This window comes from Oenanthe melanoleuca, chromosome 3 (genome assembly GCF_029582105.1).
Source record: "Oenanthe melanoleuca isolate GR-GAL-2019-014 chromosome 3, OMel1.0, whole genome shotgun sequence".
Taxonomy (NCBI): Eukaryota; Metazoa; Chordata; class Aves; order Passeriformes; family Muscicapidae; genus Oenanthe; species Oenanthe melanoleuca.
In genome coordinates, this window is record NC_079336.1 from 16,832,661 (window position 1) to 16,853,291 (window position 20,631).

At 42.6% G+C, this 20,631-nt stretch overlaps 1 protein-coding gene across 2 annotated transcripts in view; it reads right to left on the reverse strand.

Moving 5' to 3' along the window:
* Positions 1–5,430, reverse strand: part of COLEC11 (collectin subfamily member 11) — a 38,197-nt gene extending 32,767 nt beyond the window's left edge. The window contains exon 1 of one of the 2 annotated variants that reach the window (XM_056488343.1): positions 5,190–5,430. The gene's annotated coding sequence lies outside the window, so the exon portion shown is untranslated. The remainder of the gene's footprint in view (positions 1–5,189) is intronic. The other variant, XM_056488344.1, reaches the window with a different exon arrangement.
* Positions 5,431–20,631: the final 15,201 nt, after the last annotated feature.

The window sequence follows — 20,631 nt, forward strand, 5'->3', positions numbered from 1 at the left end:
AACAGCTAAGCAGTGATCACTCGAACCTCCACGTTTGTCTGCTCAGAATTTATAGGGCACTTACAGAAGCAAAAACTTATGCTTCTGTTCTGATTGTGCAGTTACCAATAAAATAAAAGGCTTCAGTGGTGTTAAAGAGTACGCTGACCTGAAATCCCAACTTCAGCCACTTCATTTAGGAAAATGAACAATGAAAACAAAACCAAGACTGACAAAAAGATACAGAGGCATCAGTATCAGAGCTACTCAGCACTGTAGCTGCAATGTTTAATGTCATCTTCCCTAAAATCAAGGAGCAGTGAGAATGCAATCACTTGTAATGAAGTGTAAATAGGCAAATGCACGTTTAAATTCAGAGTTTTTTATGAGAGTCAGTCAGACATGGTGGGCTGGCCTTGGCTGGATACCAGCTGCCCACCAAGCCCCTCTATTGGCTTTGTACAGCACCCATAAAAGTAGAGAACGACAATAGAGACTTTTTTACATTCTACAATTAAATAAAAGGCAATTCTGACATATCACATCATATATGGCCTCTGTTGGAGGGAAGTTTAAAGATCATCCAGTTCCAACCCCTTTGCCATAGGCAGGGACCTTTCACTAGACAAGGTTGCTCAGAGCTCCAACCTGGCCTTGAACACATCCACAACTTCTCTGGGCAGCCAGTTCCATTGCCTCATAGTAAAGAATATTTTTCTAATATCTAATTAAACCTGTCCTCTTCCATTTTGAAGCCCTCTCCCCCTATCAGGCCTTTGCAAAAAGTCCCTTTCCATCTTTCCTGTAAGTTCCGTTCAAGTACTGGAAGGTCACCCCCAAAGCCTTCTCTTCTGGCTGAACAAGCCCAATTCATGAAGATACTAAACAGCACAGGAAGATAACCTCCAATAAGAGTTTTTCCAGCTGCAGCTCATAGCATGACTCTCACTGCATCACCTCACTTCATCTCTACATTGGCTTTAAACTGCAAGTTCTTTGCATAGCTGGAGAGAGACACTGCAAATGCATCTGTAGGTGCTGCTGACAGATCCAGCACTCTGGAATCTTCTCAGCATGCACCATTAGTCCTTCTCTTGCTCTGCCACAGGTTCTCAGTGTCTGTTTCCTTAACATTTCTTGAACATAACTCCACTCCAGTGAGTCATCAGATGTTTTCTTATTAACACCATTCTTACAAGAAAGCTCATTGATATACATTTTTCTTTTCCTATTTAATAAGATACTTATTTTTTCTGGTTTCTTGTCCTAGGCCTTCATTAGATTCTTGTCTCATGTTTCCAATTGATTGGCAATTATTACTGTGCCACCTGACAATGCCAGTTCTTCCGTATCAATTTTTTTAAAGCTCTTTTTTTTAATTCCCAAAAATTAGATCTCTTACAAAACTTTCTCTGATGATAATAAAAAATTCTCTATATAAGTAGAATTAAAATTATACAATAATTTATATCATTTTGTCCTTCCAAAGAGCAGACTGACCCTGACATTCAGACCAGATGGTGATCAAATCATATCTCATCAATGATCTCTTGGAGGCTCACAGACCATTTCCAAAGAGTCCACTAAAGATGAATAAATGCATACCTACTGTCAGCAAGTTTCAGTATTTGCAAAAATCATCAGCATCATCACAGGAGATTTTGGGGTGGTCCACAACTAAGCCTGGAAATTACTCAAATTAAACAGAAGATCTTAGAGTACTGTCTGAAGGATTTTTTGATGTTGTTGTTATTTATGCTTATTCTGTAATTAGCAAACAGGACAAAAAGAAAATAATCACAGAGAATGCCATGCTTCAGACATGCACCAGGAAATTAAGCACATATGTGGGTACAGGTTCATTCTTCAAGGTCCCTATTCAAAAACCAGCCAAAGCTGAAGCAGTTTCCACTCTCCATGCTTTTCCACCATTTTTCACCCCTCAGCCTCCAAGTGAGAGCTGCTTAAATTCAATACTGGCAACACTACTCTGAATCAATCTCTATGGCCTCATCCCAGGTTCAAACAAAGCATCCAAAATCATCTCCTAACAATTCAGCCAGCTGAAGAGGTAGGAGGTTCCTGTGGTTTTACTGGAAAACTTGAGTGCCTAAGCTTTTCTTACTGCACAGACCAGAGACAGTCAACGTCTTCCCTGAGGAGAATAATAAGACACTCTTCTCCCACCTTCACATTTCCATCAAGGAAACACATCCAAAATCATTCAGTCTCCTCCAAGCACACCAAATTTCTGTGTTGGTTAGTTACAAGGGCACCTTTCCAGCAGATGGGAGGTAGAGATTTGGAGCACTGCAGTGAGCTGCATTTACACCTCCTACTTCCCAGGTAAGTAGTCTCAGACAGGTTATTATGTGACAGCTGGGTAGAAACAGTCTATTCTTCAGAGAACTGTAGAAAACACTTTTCTCAGAGCCATTTTTCAAAATCTCCATGCTTGAAGGACAACTCAGCACACAAATTCAAGGTAAGCTTCCACCTCCATCACACACTTGTCTGAGTGTGGTGAGTCACTTTCTTCAGCACTTAGCCTTCCTCCACTCACTCCATATTGCACATAAGCATAGCCAGTTCTTGGTTTGGAGTCTGGTATCCAACTTATAGCACTGTGCAACTATTTATTCATGTCTATGTTTCATTCACATGCTGTTGGACTAGATCTTTAAAAGTTCCTTCCAACCCAAACTGTGCTATGATTCAATGCAGAAGGAAACCAATGTAAATCCTACAACTTCTCACAGTTTGTCACACTGCTCTGTCCTGGACCCTATGGACCTCTTAAACAAAATTCTGATAAGGTTTTGAGGAAGCAGCATCCAAATAGTCCCAGAAGCTAAGGATCCTTAGATCCTAAGGAAAAATTAAGAGACTGGTACACTGATGAAGTGCTCAAGCAGACCAACTTCTGTTCTTTTCTTGCCCACACACATCTTATACAACTATAGGCAAATGACCCACAACTAGATTTTTCTGAAAAGCCACTTAGATGGGTGGGATGACACCTTGCTGGATTTTCAAAACCACCTCTTTCTAAAGCTTCAGGCTCCTAGTAGGTTGTTTTCCTCTTGACTTAAGAGTTCTTAAAAGATCTTAAAATCCAGCCATACTCCCTTGCATTTTTCAGTTCCAAATACATAAAATGGAACACTTTTAGCACAAAAGTTGGCAGAAGCATTAACAAAGCCTTGGAAGTGCTATTAAATGTTCTCTCCCTCGTACAGGTGTTTGCATGGCTAAAAACACCAAAAGGCTTTGAACCTTCTGCTGACACTCTCCTGAAGGTCCTGCTCTCATGGCTGAAAACCAGGATAGCTTGTGGCTCGTGCAGACCAGAAGGAAACACTTGAAATCTAAGAAGCTGCCAACAAGTTATCAACCAGCTGATGCCTTATGAGCCCAGTCTGGGCCCTTTTCATGAAACTAACTTTTCCAAAATACACCCTAATGCTCCTTTCATCATGGGAAATTAAAATAGTGAGACCCTGACCACACAGCCTTACGGGGAGCGTGGTTCAGCTGTGAAGTTCAGCCAGTAGTGAAATGCAGTGCAAAGCACAAACTACACTTCCCAAGAGATACCATCAGAGTATTTTTGGCTAAACTGTCCTGGTTTTCAGCCAAAATAATTTGACAAAAGAACTGAACTATCCCAGAAAACTAACACTTTTCTTTAAAAAGCTACTCTGCCAAAAGCCTCCCTACTTCAAAAGGATTCTGGTTCAAGAATTTTTGGACAGACCTAGAGATGACTAAAAAGGGCTTTAGAAACAGTGTGAAATCACTCAAAATAATCAGAAAAAAATAGCCTTGAACATAACATACAATTAGAAATTACACAGTAGATTTCTGGTGCTTCCACAGAGCAATTCTCTGTTGACTGTAGGGTTATGCCATGTTTAAAACACTATTTTGACTATGAATTTAACTTGCACATTATCTTTCATGTATTAATTTAAAAAATAATTTTATTTTAACAGATACATCTAAGAATTTAATGAAGGATGGTCCAAACATTTTTAAAAGAAATACTCAGCTTGGAAATCTTACTTCTTGTCTACAACAGTGGCACACCTTAGTTATGCTGCAACAGTAATATATTACAAGTTTAGGGAGAGTATTATTGTGTGATCTTTAAATCAGTGTTTGTTCTATATTTTCTGATTACTATAATGCCTTAAATGTTCGTGATCATGTAAACAGTCACATAGATATTAAATACAAAGATCTCAGCTACAGAGAGGAGAACATAGAGCAACCGTTTTTATATTTGCAACATTTTAAAAGTCTTTCAATACCCAAGAAGAAAAGAGTATTAGTTTTACACCAACAAACAAAGTCATAGTATTTCCAGTCCAGTTTCTCTGTTTCTCTGTATGACAAGTTAAGTTATGTATTGAGTTCTCCACAGTGATTTGATTTTGGTAGAAAATTATTTCCCTCCAAAATTTCACTGCCTATACTGAGCACACATGTATGCATAGAGGTGAGAAAGGAAACTTGCAAGTCCTTTATGAATCCTAGTTTTCATAGCTCATGACTAAAAAGCAGGCATGTGCCCTCCTGCTTACTCCAGTATGACTTACTCTCATATTCCTGCTCACTTGGACCAAGATTTTATATCATTACACACCCTTATATCTCACTAAGCATTTCTGCATGGCACTACTCCCAACATGATTTAGTTTTCATTGAGATGGCTCTTAATTATCCAGCCATGTAATTCCAGCCCTTACTGGATCTTCACTTCTGCAATGCCAGTCTTAATTCTCCGATTTGCAGTTGTATTAAAAGATCACTTTTTAAAGTGGAAAACAAACAACTCCCTGTGTCTGTTACCAGGAATTACAACTCAAGAATGAAGTAAAATAAGTTTCAGTTGTAGGAAAAGTTAAAAGGAAAAGTTTTGTCCTTCCCTGCTAAAAGGAAAGCGAGCTCTTCCAATGGCATTTGTACATTTTAAATACAACCCCCCCCAACTAAACTTGCATTCAGTGATCTAACCCACATGGGTGCTTCTCAGTAGAAAAGTCCAATGTTATCCAATAGACTCGAGCAAGCTCTTTTTCCTTTGCCTTCCCCTTCTACTGGGGATTGTCAATCATGTTTTGCCATATACAAAGCAGCCCCCTAACAAACATTCAGATTTTTTCCTCTACATGTTTTTACAGAGTGAAAGCATAAAAGTCTCTTACCTTATGGCTGCTTAGAGAATGGGAGCTGCACAAAGCTCTGTGCCTGCAGGGACACTGCACAGATGAACCTCATTGCTGCTGTTTACAGAAGTCTGACAGTTTTTAATTTGAAAAGAGGTTGTCTTTTGCTTTTCGACAGTTCAACAAATCAGACAAAACAGTTGCAAGTGTTATCTGTAAACAGCTTCCTGTTTGAAATAGATCAGCTGTCCTGCAGGACAATAATTAGGGAAGAAGTGTGGGAAAACTGAAGAGGTCCATGATGTAAGCTTTTTATTTTGGGAATGTACTTTTTTGGGAATGCACACTTACTTTCCCCTCCTCCTCTCTAGCAGAGAACCCCTTTTTAACCATTTATATCTATTCAGCTCTAAGCCATGCATGAACACTGCTCCAGCACAACACTCTTCTTGCTTTGCTTCAGCAGATATGAAAACACATGAAACACAGCACTGAATGTGATCATCTTGTGTGCATAATTAGCACACTCTCCCTTGCTGAAATTCTCTCTCTTCTTGCAATTGTGAGAATATCCTGCAGCATTCTTGACTTGAGTAAAACAGGCAACTGTTTCAGAGCCATGTCTGAACACCCCACAACAATGAAAATGCTAAATTATCCACATGGTAGGCATCTTCACAAAATATTGTGGGGTTTTTTTAAACACCTTTTGATACAACTTTAGTGTTATTCCACTAGAGCTTCTAAATAATTGTACACCTCTGGTTTTTACCTTAAACAGCTAGATTAGTTTGAGGCCTGGATAAACCACAGTACTCCACATTCAAGCTGCAAAAAACTGGGGCCAGCTGGGTCTGGAAAGTGGGATTTCGAGAACACCCCCTCAGTTACAGCAGCTTATACTTCAACAGATATAAACAGATATAAACAGCTTCACTCTCAATTTCCAGGGCAAATAGAGAGCACCACTTGTGATAAAATCAATTAATACCCTCTGATGAAAAGCTGCTGTATTTTTAAGACTGTAGCTTTGATAGCTACAAAAAAAAAAAAAAAAAAATCCTGTAAATCATCTGTCTCCATCCCTCCCATGCCACAGTTCCCTCTTCCCAGTTCTTCCAAGTAATGTTTGAGGGGTCATGATACAAGCAAGCCCCCAGTGGGCTGGGAGCCTGGGTAACCCTCAATATGTGACCCTTTCCTAGAGAACCAGAACAGGAGCTAAGGGCAGTAGTGGGAGGTTCCTTTCCATCTTCCACAGCCCCAAGGTCAGGAAAGTGTCAGAACACAGAAAAGGTTTTAGACTGAGGGGCTAGAAAAAGCTGCAATAGCATCATCTGTGTGTTCACTTCTTTATCACTTTTCAGATCTCTTTTGAGGTGTAGGTCCACTCCATTGAGGATTTTGTCCTGTGGTGGGGCTTGCAGTACAAGCTGATGACACAGCACTGATGTACTCTCTTCCTGCTTTGCTCTTGATGTTACATATATCCTCTCTCCCAGCAAACCTCTCCCTAAGCCTGGGGTGTGCAGGCTCCTTGCCCACAACAGCTCCTGTTTTGTTAGCCCACAACACAGCACACTGACCAGCTTTAACAGCAAAGACAAAAACAGCTACACAAAGAGGCAGTGATGCCTCACTCTCAGGACTCCCCGTGGACTACCTACACACAGGTTTCCAAGTTGGACTGGAACCTCCTCCTCCACTGCTATGAGTTCCTGTATTTTAACACACACCAAATGGTTGTGAAAAGTTAAGAGCCAATGATCACTTCCAGATTACCTTAGTAAAGAAAGAGCAAAATGGTAGAACATGAACAGAACTGTCTGAGGACCATGCAACTTTAAAGTTCATTTTTTATGCATACAGTCCCCTTCAGTTCAGTGGGAGCAGAAGGCAATTAGCAGGACAGGGCCCCTGCAGTACTCTGTTGGCAGAAACTTGCCAAGACAAACATTTTATTTATTTTATGTAAAGAATGCAACAAAGTGACTGTATCCAAGCCTTTGAAGATCATATTACCATGGCAAAGACAACATTTACATACATATCTACTCTCCCTGTAAACATAGGCAAATAACTTTGAGGCCAGAAACAGAATTCAATGGAGAAATAGAGCCATCCAGGGAAAGCTGGTAGAAAAGGTAGGACTCAACACCAGGAAAGCAGAAGTTAAAACAAACATAAATGACCAGAGTTCAAAAGGAAAAGGCAAACACTAGAAATCCAGGGAAAGTGCTTTCTCTAGGAAAAGAGAGAACAAGCAAGTACATGGTTTTCTTTCTCATTATAGAGAGAAAGGCATGGTCCCCATACAGAAGGGATAATTAACCTTTTCCCACCCCAAAAACTGTAGCCATATTGGTGCATCTAGATCACATAGGTTACTATGTGCAAACTGGGGTACTGATGCATGGGCCATGTGGGAGCAGCTTAGGTCATCACCAGGTCACAGTAGCTGCTGGTTATTAAATTCTTTATTATGTTGAGATGTCTGTCCAGGACACTGCAGCATTTCAAGGGATGGTTCCAATGATTCCCAAGTCTTTCAGCTCCCCTTGCTGGATAGAGAAGGACAGCCTTCAGAGACCACAGTATACCAGTACAGAGGAACAAGGAGCTCCTGGACAAACTGAAACACAGAAAGGAAGCCTGAAGAGGGTGGAAGCAAGAATGGGCAGCCTGGGAGGAATAGAGATTGAGCAACAAGGGATCATATTAGGAAAGTTAACATGCCCTGAGAGAATTAAATCTGGCCAGGGACATCTAGGGCAACAAGAAAAGCTTCTTTATGTACCTCAGTGACAAAAAGGAAGACTAAGGAAAATGTGAGTCCTCTCTGCAAGGAAACAAGAGACTTGTTTGGCAGGCTTGAGAGATGGGCCTGTGCAAACCTCATGAAGTTCAACAACACCAAGGGCAAGATCCTGCACCTGGGTTGGGGCAATCCCAAGCATAAGCACAGACTAGGCAGAGAATGGATCAAGAAAAGCCCTGAGAAGAAGAACTTGTTGGTTGATGAGACGCTCAACATGAGCCAGCCATGTGCCCTTGCAGCCCAGAAATCCAACCACATCCTGGGCTGCATCAAAAGAAGCATGGCCAGCAGGTTGAGGGAAGTGATTCTGTCCCTCTACCCCTTTCTCATGAGAGCCTGCCTGCTGTGCTGCATCCAGCTCTGAGACCCCCAACACACAAAAACTTGGACCTGTTGGAATGAGTCCAGAGGAATGCTAATGAACATGATCAGAGCTGGGCTGGAGAGCTTTTCTAATGAACACAGGCTGAAAGGGTCAGGCTTCCTCAGCCTGAAGAAGGCTCCTGAGGAATCTCAGAGCACCTCCCATGACCTGAAGGGGACTTTTTACAAGGACATGTAGTGACAGGGCAAGGCAGAAAGGCTTCAAGCTGAAAGAGGGCAGGTTTATACCAGGTACTATGAATTCTTTACTGTGACTGGTAATGCACTGGAACAGGTTTCCCAGAGAGGTTGTGGATGCCTGATCCCTGGAGGTGCTCAAGGCCAGGTTGGATGGGGCTTTTAAACAACCTTATCTAGAGGAAGGTATCCCCACCCACAGCTGGGGGGCTAGAGTAGATCATCCTTAAGGTCCCTTGAAAATCAAACCATACTATGTTTCTATACAGCAAGACACCAGTTAGGCCAGCTACCTCAGCTTAACCCACTGACAACTTTTCCTCAGCCTTTAAATTCAGGTTAAATACCACAATGACACAACTACAAGTAGAATTCTTGGATTCAAACCAAACCAAAACTATGCAGATAATATCCAATTGGTTGTAAAAAGACAATAAAAGTTTTTAGAAAACAGGATAAATATGCTCATACATTTTAGGAGCATCCAAGAAACTTTTCTATACTTTGCACAGTCAGTTGGCATTATCTTTGCATCTGTAAGTGGATTAAACACAATAGGTATTTAAAAACACAGTGGTTATTTAAAAATCTTAACAGAAGATGACAATGCCCTGATTCTCCCTTTGGTTTAAGAAAGCATCCAATGGTATCAGCATTTCCCAATCAGATTTTTCTACAGGATGAAAACTTCCAATATCTAAACTCTTTAAGGAATCAGTATCTGAGCTCAGTTTATTGCAGGCCATCACAAATGCTGTTCCAGTTATTTTAAGTAAGAATGGCCTCACTAACCAGCCCTTATTAGGCCTCCCAGGGCACCCCCAAGGAAGTCCTAAAAGTGGCAAGGAGATGCAGCAGACACAGGACTCCTCCAAGGTACACACCCCCACACAAGCACGCCAGGTGCAGCCCCTCTTCTGCTCTCAGGGCAGCACAATGATATGTCCTGCTCCCTTTCCTTCACATAACAGTATCTGTTTAGCCAAGAAAATAGGAATAACATTATTAAGCACTAAGGCAATCCTGGTAAAACACAGCTTGTAGACCTGTCCCTGTGAAAATAGCCATCTGCCATCTGAACATCTTAGCACTGCCCCAGCACCTCTGCCCTCTGTGGGCACAGAGCAGAAGCTCTCCTTACTGACTCTTCTGTGCAGTACATGAGATGTATGGTGGGAAAGATCAGTGTGGACACATTAATACAGAATTAACTTTATTTGCAACTGTATAAAACCTGGCCTTCTACTTCATTAGTGATGTTGACCTAATTGTTTTTTTGTATAAAAATTTATAAGCAGCACTCACTGCAGCAATTGTGCTTTTTCTGTTAGCCATCTCTAAAACTGGAATAATCTCCTCAGTGCTTGGATTTAATTCTGTTTTTGCTGCTTCAGGGGCAGATCACAACTGAGCCAAATGTTAGCTATTAATCATTTAGCAACACGAAGTAGCAACTTTATGACACTAAGCTTAAGAATGATTTTCCTGAAAACAAGAAAGAGTAACTGCTAGAAGAGGAGGTACATGAACTAACAGACTTAACAAATCCAACAAACTTTCTCCTCTTCATGGCAATCCATAAATAAGGTGCTTTACTTGTATCTCTGCAGGGAATAGAGTACTAGTACATAGATGTTCATGTCAGCAGGGTTTTCACAGCAGCACCCTCAAGGCCAGCAGCAAGGGGCAGGGCAAAGGCACTTTGTTTAAGAGCAGTGGATTATTCATACTGATCAGTGCTGCAGTCAGCCCCTACTGGAGACAGGGAAACTCACAGTCCCCCAGCCAGACCACCAGCCTTCATTTTAGGAGGCTTCGTAACTTTCTGTAATTAACATCTTTTTTTCTGTCTTTCTGATAAAGTTCTAGTAGTCTAAATAGCACATCCCACAAACTGGAAAAGGTATAGCTTTTCAGCATTCCCCTGACCTTCAGATGCTCAGACCTCCCACTTCTAAAACTCAGGAAAAACAAAGAAATAGGAAATAGATTATTTTAGTCCACAATGCAGGAGTGATAGGATTTCCTTTGAACGCTGCTTGGCATGAGATCACTACACTGAAACTCACCCGCTGTTCCCACTTAATACTCAGGAGGGGTTACTCAGACATGATGTTATCATATTTCAAGTTACCCTATTAACACAAGATAGGTCAAGCACTTACCACCCAACTCTTCAAGCAAGTTCTGTTACACTAGAATTGTGACACATCTAAACACCTTCTCGAAGAAAAATTACCAGGGATCAGTCTTCCTTACAGGCAAAAATATTTGAAGGTATTGTGAAAGGATTCATGTGAAATAAACAACTGAAGCTCTAAGATCAGGTGAAAGCCTCATGAGCTCTTAACAGAGGTAATGCCCTTGCTTCTCATTTGGAGCTATTACAGGAAAAAACTTCAGTATATGGCTGTCTCTCCACATTGATGCTACCCACACTACTGCTGCACAGTCTTGGTACAGAATGCCCCACCACTTTTTCACTCAGAGCAGCTGACAGAACTTGTGATCAATCACATGTTCAGAGTTCAACTGTGCCAGCATATGAAAGGTACAGGAAAAGTCTAGCATCATCTCACATGGAGTCTGCTTAGGTTAAGGTAACATTTGACACCAGCATTCCAGCAGCCTCATTAGCACTTGACCAGATGGCATCAAACTGACTTTCCAGATTGCAGGCATGCACTTAGTATGCTTGTCAAGAGACAGAGGGAGTTGTCCAACTCTATCACTGACACAAACACACAAGGGAGTCTGTAAATAAAGGCAAACTAAGACTAAAGTCTTTTGCAAACACACAGCCTTGTATTTTTATGCCACAAAAGTTCAGCTTTTTTTGTAGCTTAGTTGATGTAAAAACCACAGAGCTTTGACAGCATTATCCTTTCCCTCCAAGAATTTTCTTATGGGGCCATTGTGAGCCTTTGCATATCATAGCAGTTCAAGAGGGCTTGCAACAAGAGCCAAGAAAAATCTATAGCCAGCTGGCAACGCCTGGGAACGTTTGCAATCTTTATGTTCAGTTTACTGGATTTCTCCTCCCCTGCTTGCCCCCTCCCAGTGCTTCAAAAGAAACTCAACTGACATTTTTATTACTATGAAGATGAAACCTGAGTTACATTTCCCTACAAAACAGGAAATGCTATCTAGCAAAGCCTGCTGAGGATCACCTCTCCTTGCAGAGGTTACACAGCCCCAGCAGACTCACCCATCTCTAACTAAAGGTAGTTAACATCTGGTAAGTCTCCAAATACTCCCCAAGCTGCTTCTTCAGCCCACACCAGCTAAGGTCTATTTGCACAGGCTGCCATCTGTGACTGTTTTAGTGGAAAGCTTAGTAATGTGTCTGACTCAAGACTGTATTTTTGGGGGACTAGACGAGGTGGCATTTCCAATCTGAGTAATACCCACTTTTGCAATGAAAACTTGAATTCAAAAGTTGTGGCTCCTCTATGGTAAGATCTTTTACAATTACACTCCACACAAGCAGGATTTGGGGTTATAAAATACCTACAGCTCCTCTCATCTAATTTTAAGGGAAGCTGATGCATTCACTTCTGCTGAATCATTCAAGATGAACAATAAACAGTCAAGGAATAAATAAGGAATTAAGTTATACTCCAGAGACAGAAGTTTGAAAAGGAGATGGGAAAACAAAAGGTAAACAAACTTCTTCAAAGATACAGCATGCTTTCTGTGCAAATATTCAAGCCTTGTCAGCAAGTAATAGGAAATTAACTACTAATTGCAACAGGGCACATTTTCCTCCTCTTTGCATTCTTGGCACCAACAGTAATAGCACCGGGCTATCCATCCTGCCCTACCAAGGATGCCGTAACTTTTAAAGTCTTCATTTTTAAATGCAAAAACAATGCAGAACTTGTTTTAACCTTTTAGCTCTCCATAGAGAGCTCCTTTTAGCTAAAGAAGAGGTGTCAAATGGGAAGCAACCAAATGATGCGGTTACACTGTGTCTATTTCCTAATTACTTAAGATCAGACACAGTATCGCATCATGGATGGAGAAGGATACCAAAAGACGCTCTTTCAGTCTCAGTTTATTCCTGGGCGATGGTATGGCCGGAAAGAGGCCGAGTTTCTCTGGGGAACAGGTAATCAGGAGAGGGGAATGGGAGTGGCCTTGGCTGGCTGCCAATGGGATGAAGACACAGAGGGGACAGGGACCGGAACCCGACCCCCGGTGGGTACAAGGACACAAGGGAAGGTCACAGGACCGGAAAGGAAGACAGGAACTGGGGTTTGCAGGAAGGGGGTTACAGGATACCTTGATTTCAGTTCTTATACCTCATATACCGAATTACAACATCTCACCGTTTTTTTGTTTTTTAAGTAGGGGGATGATATTAAACTAATTCTAGTCCGAATTTATGATTTTGCTTACCATTTGTGATAAGCAGGAGAATTAGATTGTTTTATATTTGCTATCTCTATATGATTGTCTGCTGAGGTAGAAGAAGTGATACCAGTAATGGCTTAAATATTAAATGACATAGGATACCAAATGCTATCGCTACAAAGGAAAGAAATAACAACAAATAACATAATGGTTTTTACTGTGGAAGTCCACCACCCAGAAAACCCCCAGCCCTTGAACAGTTCATTAAGCCAGTCCTTTGTTTCTTGCAGAGCAGCGTGGACATTTAGGAGCTCTTGCAGTCAGGTTCATGCAGCAAAGTCCTTCAAATCCCTGGCATCCCAGGCAGGTGGACACAGGGTCTGTTGCTGCTGCGGTGGACAGGCATATGTTTTCTGAGGGATGATCCACGCAGCTGCCAAACTGTTCAAAGCTAACAGGACACAGGGTTAACTGGAGGGTAGCTTTCTTCTAAAAGGAAAAACAAACAGTTTAAAACATGTTATAAGTCCTTTTCTGCCAGAGGGTATTCCTTTATGAGGTTTTTGTTTCCTTTCCCTCTGCGGCGTCTTCTTTTCGAAGCAGTGGTTACTTGCTTCTCATCTCCTTCTGCTGTGGCTGGAGTTTTGGGAACAAAAGGTTTAACCCACTTTTGGGGAATCCATCGAGGGCCTGAGGGGGTTGACACACATGCATAGCCCCTTCCCCAGGTTACTAGCTCATAGGGACCCCTGGTTTCCCATGTTTCTGGATCCCTAATCAAAACAGGTGGATGCTGAGACAATTTAAACTGTTTACTGCTGTTAAAATGACGGACCACAGGAGGTGTCATGGTTTCAAACGAACAATTCAAGAAATTGATTGTGAACAGAGCTTTACAGAGCTTTTGTTGGGGAGACATCCACACAGTTGAACTGTTTTGCCTAGCAAGAACCTGTTTGAGTGTCTGGTGTGTGCGTTCAACCACTGCTTGGCCTGTAGGGGAGTGGGGGATGCCTGTTTTATGTCCCAGTCCCCACTGCTGGACAAATTCCAGGAACTCCTTGGATGTGTATGCTGGTCCATTATCTGTTTTTATTTCCTTAGGGATCCCCAACACTGAGAAGGCTTGCACTAGGTGTTGTTTTACATGTACAGCCTTTTCCCCTGCATGTGCGGATGCATAAACTGCACCTGAATATGTGTCTATACTCACATGAACATATTTGAGGCGTCCAAAACTAGGAATGTGTGTGATGTCTGTTTGCCACACCTCACAGCTGCCTAGGCCCCGGGGATTAACCCCTACACCCAGCGATGGCATGGCCTGGAGCTGGCAGCTGGGACAGGTGGCTACAATAGCCTTGGCCTGACTCCGTGTTAGCTGGAACTGACGGACCAAACCTGGTGCATTCTGGTGGTACTGCTGGTGGCTCAGCTTTGCCTGTTGGAAAATGTCAGGAAGGCGTGCCTTTTCAGCTGGAGCTGCAAGGGTGTCTGCCATCCGGTTCCCTTCTGTGATTTCACCTGGTAGTTCTGTGTGTGACCTCACATGCATTACATAGAAAGGATGTTCTCTGTGTGAAATCAAATAGATTAGTTTTGACAGCAGCCTAAAGAGCTGCTCATTATTGATGTCTTTGAGCACTGCCTGCTCCGCCCTGGATACTATCCCAGCAACATAAGCTGAATCTGTTACCAGGTTGAAAGGCTCTGAAAACTGCTCAAAGGCTCTCACAGCTGCAGCCAGTTCTGCAATCTGGGGTGACCCCTCCACAAACTTAACATCAGCTTCCCAATGCTGAGTCTGAGGATTTCTCCAAGTCATCACCGACTTATGGGAGGCCCCCGATGCATCTGTGAACACTGTGAGTGCCTGAAGCGGTCTCCTGCTTCTCTTTTCACGAGGGATGAGGTGGAATTCCTCATTGAACAACTTATGAGCTGGGCTGTGAACAGATATCTGTCCAGTGTAGCTATCCAGAGATATCTGGAGGCTGGCATTGCTCTGTAACAAATGCTCAAACATTTCTTTTGTTAGCCTTTCAGGAGAGTTTTTTCCCTCCATAGAAAGTTTAATTGGCAGGTGAATGCATGTGAAGTCAGACCCAGACAGTTCACGCAGCCTCATTCTTGCTTTTTGAATCAACTGAGCCATAAGCTCCTGTGGTTGTGTGATAGTTTTGGATCTTTGGTGGGAGAGGAAGACCCACTCTATGATTAAGAGTGAATCCTTCTGCCCCTCAATCCACTGAAATATTAACCCATGTAAATGTGGTAGTTTTCCCAAAACAATGAATTTGAAAGGTAGTTCAGGCTGGTAGCGGTGAGCCTGCCTTTCAGACAGGGCTTGCTGTACCTTTTCAATTGCAGCTTTTGCCTCAGGTGTCAGCTCTCTGGGAGACAGTAGCTCCCTCTCCCCTTTCAATAAATTAAAAAGGGGTTGTAAGTCCTCATTAGTGAGGCCTAACCAAGGTCTTACCCAGTTCAATGACCCACACAGAGAGTGAAGATCTGCAAGAGTTTTAGGGTTACAATTAATTTCTAATTTCTGTGGAACAATGGTCCTGGCTGTAATCTGTAGGCCCAAATATCTCCAAGGTGGCATCCTTTGAACCTTGTCTTCCTGTAATTGAAATCCAGCAGAGGTTAAAACTTTAACTACTAGGTCAAGAGTGTGTTGGAGTATGGAATTGTCAGGAGCACACACCAGCACATCATCCATGTAGTGTAGGATTATAGCTTCCCTGCTTTGTGCACGCACAGGAGACAACAATGAAGCTACATACCACTGACAGATAGCAGGACTACACTTCATGCCCTGTGGAAGCACTTTCCAGTGGTATCTCTTCATTGGAGCCTCTCTGTTCAATGATGGTACTGAGAATGCAAACCTGGGAGCATCTTCAGGGTGTAATGGGATTTGGAAAAAGCAATCTTTGATGTCTAAAACTGCCAATTGCCAGTCTCTAGGTAACATGCTGGGACTAGGCATTCCAAGTTGAGGAGACCCCATGTCCTGAATTACTTTATTTATTTCCCTAAGGTCATGCAACAATCTCCATTTGTCTTTCCCTGGTTTTTTCACTACAAAGATTGGAGAATTCCAGGGACTAAGTGTTTCTTCTATATTATTTTTTGCCAATTGTTCCTCTACAAGTTTTTCAAGTGCCAGTAACTTTTCCTTTTTTAGCGGCCACTGTGTTGTCCAAATAGGTGTGTCACTTAGCCATGTTAGCTTCTGGACCTGGCAGTCTACTGTGGCTGCTTCCAAAAAATCTTGAGGGGTTTTTGGAATTATCATTTTAACTCCCCACTGTGACATGGAGTCCCTCCCCCACAAGGGACATTTGTAATTAATTACAAACGGACGAACACTGGCCAATTTGCCGTCCGGTCCTTCAATTTGTACCATGCGTTTTGATATTTTTGCCAATTTAACTCCTCCTATACCCTGGAGCTGCCCAGCCACAGGTTGCAATTCCCAATGTGAAGGCCAAAGTTTTTCAGGAATAATGGTCACATCTGATCCCGTGTCCAGAACACCCTGCACGTGTAGGTGATCTGATCCATGTGTCATGTTGCATGCTAGAGAAGGTTTTTCCTCCTTTACTGTTTCTGCCCAGTAAACCTCAGGTGACTTAACATCTGCTGTGATGTCTGCTGGAATAGGAAAGGCTTGGGCCAGTACTTGCCCCTCACACAAATAGAAAGGTGCTTGAGAGCAACGGGCTAATATTATAACACTGGATATTTTCCCCTTCATGATCATAGGAGCTATTTCAATTTCTAAAGGTGTGTGTGCTGTGTCTCCCACAACAAAATACTCACTCTCCATGTGGTAAACCGTCATGTCAATTAAGGGGCTTGAGATGTCCACTGTAATGATGGTCCACTCAGCAGATCTGAAATGAAAACCTTTGGTAGTCTGGAGCCTGACACGGCCACAGGACTGCCTGACCTGGTTAAGAGAACATTTAACATTTATATCATCTGTTATCCCCACATTGTCCCTTCCACCGTCCCCCTTTGTTTTTAAGAGAGAGGCTTTTGCTACAGTATAGCCTGCAGAATTTATATCCTGGCGCTCTATGGTGTTTATGGCAGGCCAGCGCCTCAGTTCTAGTTTTTTGGTCCACTGATTTTCTTCTGTTTCCTGTTCTGAGGACAGTCCCTAGCAAAGTGTCCTTCCTGCTGACACTGGAAACAGGTAATTTTCTTTAGCTGCTGTGATGACATGTGCTGCTTCTTCATCTGTGGTGGTGGAGGTGCTGGAGGCTTAGGAGGTGCTGGACTCGGGTTCCTCTCAGGATCACTGAACAGTTCTGCTTTGCGCGTGCATGCTTCGATCATCTGTGCTAGGCTGGGCTCCGGGTAGAGTGGTAAGCTTGAGATGACTCTGCGACATGCTTGATTGGCGTTCTTTTCTGCTAATTCCTTAATCAGTTCTGCATGCATGGCTGGATTTTGCACCTGGCGTTCCACCTGTGTCTTTAATCGATCTATAAAACTTAAAAAACTCTCAGAAGAATGCTGTTTAATATGAACATAACTAGTAGTTACTTCAGGTGTTGGCAAACTGATAAAGGCCTTTTCAGCTGCATCACTAACCTTATTCAAAATAAATTTAGATAATAACCGTATTTGTTTTTCAGGGCAGTGAATTTCGCCCTCCCCACATAAATGGTCCAATGTAATTTCATTATCATCAGAATCTTTGGAATGCTCAGGGTTTTTGTGAAGCTCTGTTAAAAGACTGCTTAAAGAACGTTTCCAAATATTAAGCCATAATTCATATTCAGCTGGAGTTAGCAAACACATAAAAAGGTCTTTTATATCCTGGGGAACTAATTCATTAGACAAAAGAGTTGTTCTTAGCATCCCTTTAAATATTTCACTTTGCCTCCCAAATTCCCTTTGCACCTTACAAATTTCCTTTTTATCTTGGTATGAGAATGGCTCGTAGCTTCTCCTACCATTCCTTCTACCCACATAACTAACCGGAGCTGCATCAAAGAACTGAGGAGGGTTAGTCAGCAAGTTAGGGGTTAAGTGGTTCTGTGTCTCTGCAGTCTGCGTTCCTGAAACACGTGCTGCCCCTCCCCCCGTCTCAGCCCTCCCGGAGTTCCCATTGTTTTCTGTCCCCGTGTTAGAAAGATTGTTACAAGGTGATATAGAAACAGCAGCTTGGAAATATGGGTTTACATAGCTAGGAAGATATGGAGCAGAAATGGGAGTTGGATGCAGGAATGGGTTATTGGAAGAAAAAGGCATATGGTTTGAAGTTAGTACAGGTTTTCCCCCTTGCACTGAAGAAAGGTGATTTTCTAAATTAGAATTTTCAGGCGGCAACATTGTATAACTGGGGGGATTGTTAGAATTAGTAGTTTCTTGAGGTATTTCTGATTTCTCTTTTAATTCAGGGACAGAAGATTCCGAATTTAATTGCGTTAAGTGTTGGTGAATATTTAGAAATATAGGCAAAAATAAAGCAGCCGTGGTATCACCTTTCTGTATTTTAGAAGTCAATAAATTTCCAACATTGTCCCAAAATAAAACTGAAGTGACATCTTGCTTTTCAAATTCTATAACTTCTCGAGACAACAAACTAACAAATTTCTTAATCTGTTTTTTAGAAATTACAAAATTTTGCGCATCTAACATTTCTTTAAGCTGAGAAATAATACTCTTTTGTTGTGCAGAAAATTTCCCCCCCATTCCGATGTTATAAACACAAATGCACGATTCCTATACTGTTGCAGAAAGTTACAAATTAGCAGTCCGTTGCAAACCCAGGTGGGGGTGCTGGGCTTTTGTTACCACACGCGGCTGTCGCTACGGCAGCACCAGGCGGTCCCGGGGAAATCCTCCTAAGGGAAATCCCCGCGCCTGTACTCACGCCAATAGCCCAACCACGCCGGTGGAGCGGCTGAGCACGTAAATGCCGGCGGGATTTCGCAACACCGCCCACGTGTTCACCACTCCACGCGGAACTGCCGCCGCTGCCCCCCTCGGGATACAAACCTCCCCCCGCGAATTTGGGGCTACTCCGTCTAATCTCCCCCCTCCCCTGTACCTCGGGGCTAGATAGGGGTTCCCGCCTCCCCGAAGGGATATTTTACCTTCCTCAGACGGAGTGCGGTCTCGCCGTAACTCTGCAAAAGCTCCAATCCAGAATCGGCTCCTCCGAGTTCGCGGAGAAGTTACCCGATTCACCCTCCTATGTTCGGGGCTGTCAAAAGCAGCTCCGACCCACAGAGGTAGTTGAACAGCTCAACGGGCCTTTCTTAGCCAAATGGGGTCTAAAACTGAGAGCCCCACGTTTGGGCGCCAACTGATGCGGTTACTCTGTGTCTATATCCTAATTATTTAAGATCAGACAAAGTATCGCATCATGGATGGAGAAGGATACCAAAAGAGGCTCTTTCAGTCTCAGTTTATTCCTGGGCGATGGTATGGCCGGAAAGAGGCCGAGTTTCTCTGGGGAACAGGTAATCAGGAGAGGGGAATGGGAGTGGCCTTGGCTGGCTGCCAATGGGATGAAGACACAGAGGGGACAGGGACCGGAACCCGACCCCCGGTGGGTACAAGGACACAAGGGAGGTCACAGGACCGGAAAGGAAGACAGGAACTGGGGTTTGCAGGAAGGGGGTTACAGGATACCTTGATTTCAGTTCTTATACCTCATATACCGAATTACAACAACCAAAACTACTGCAAATGGAGAAAGCAAAGGTACAAAGACCCCCACAAAGAGTGGCACTTGTCTTCCATCTACTCTCACGTAGAAAAACACAAGTTATTAAGTGCTCCTGTCACACAGCTTGTTCTCAACTTAGCTCTCCACATAACAGACTGACTCCAAAATTACTTGTCTTTTACTGTGTTAAACACTTGCTCCTAATACTATGTTTAGTACAATCAAGTACTAAATTAATATAACTTGCTCAGAACTTTATATGACCAACACCACCCTAAGCTTGTGTAAAGTGTTCTTTAACACAGACACTGAAGTCAAAAGTGTAGTGCTTCTAAGACAGTCGGCCTTCAGATTCTGACACATCTAGTCCTTCCCCACCTCTCCCTGTATCACTGAGCATGTTAAAACATCATCTAAAAAAGAAAAAAAACCCCAAAATTTCTGAAAACAAGATAAAAAAAAAAAAAACCCATAGTTTTTGTACTGTGATGTAGTCAAGCACTCAGAAGTAAAAATTCCTTCCCATTTCAATCTGAAAGGTGAGAAGTTACAGAGTCTGCTTTTAGCTAAGTACTGTTGCCATTTAGAGGAAGTTAAGTTACTTCAAAGTCAACTGACACCTCCCCCAACCTATTTCCTAAGAATTCAAACCCCTTCAAATTCAAATCCAGATGTCATCTCTATGTATGTCATATGCCACAGATCACTTGCTAGTTGACTTCTTCCAGTGTCAGGAACATGTAGGTCTCCAACCTGTAGGTCTGCAAAACTGAGGAGTTCCACTGCTCTACAGTAATTCTCTGTATTTTCCCCAGGTGAGATTTGGAATACGTAGGTTTTTCAGTATGAATTCCTTTGCAGACTCTGGACTCTTTCATCCAGTTGTGTTGCAACAGTGCCAAGAAAAACCTAACAGGGCTATCATTAAAATGCTGGGGACTTAATACTTTGATTCACAGGTGTCACTCTCCAGAAAGTGGGGAAGTCCCATGAACTAGTGAATCCCTGTCTGTGTCTATGGAATTCAAAATTTAAATGAAATTACTCTG